The sequence below is a fragment of the Nanorana parkeri genome, unplaced genomic scaffold, assembly GCF_000935625.1.
Source record: "Nanorana parkeri isolate BGI_ZX_2015 unplaced genomic scaffold, ASM93562v1 scaffold1354, whole genome shotgun sequence".
In the NCBI taxonomy this organism is placed as follows: domain Eukaryota; kingdom Metazoa; phylum Chordata; class Amphibia; order Anura; family Dicroglossidae; genus Nanorana; species Nanorana parkeri.
The window spans coordinates 168,455-168,769 of record NW_017307622.1 but is presented as its reverse complement, the minus strand read 5'-3'; the positions used below and the strand labels follow the sequence as shown (position 1 = coordinate 168,769).

General features: G+C 55.2%; 1 protein-coding gene across 1 annotated transcript in view; it reads right to left on the bottom strand.

Annotated features, from left to right (window-relative positions):
- Positions 1–315, bottom strand: part of SPAG17 (sperm associated antigen 17) — a 92,090-nt gene that overhangs the window by 36,544 nt on the left and 55,231 nt on the right. The gene's annotated exons all lie outside the window — the stretch shown is intronic.

Sequence of the window (315 nt, the reverse complement as noted above, 5' to 3'; positions counted from 1 at the left end):
GAGAGGAAAGTGGGGGAACATGAGAGGAAAGGGGGGAACATGAGAGGAAAGGGGGGAGCAGGAGAGGAAAGTGGGGGAACATGAGAGGAAAGGGGGGAACAGAAGAGGAAAGGGGGGAACAGGAGAGGAAAGGGGGGAACAGTGGCCACAACAAGGTCCCTGCTTCTTGCGGGCCCATATGGCCTACACAGCCATATCCAAATGCCTCCTCTATCACCACCACCTAAAGATGTGTGCCACTAAATCAGTTCTGGAGAAGGGCTGTGCCTGACGGAGGGGTGATAGTATGAGAGGTGGGGTTATGATGGTTGGGGG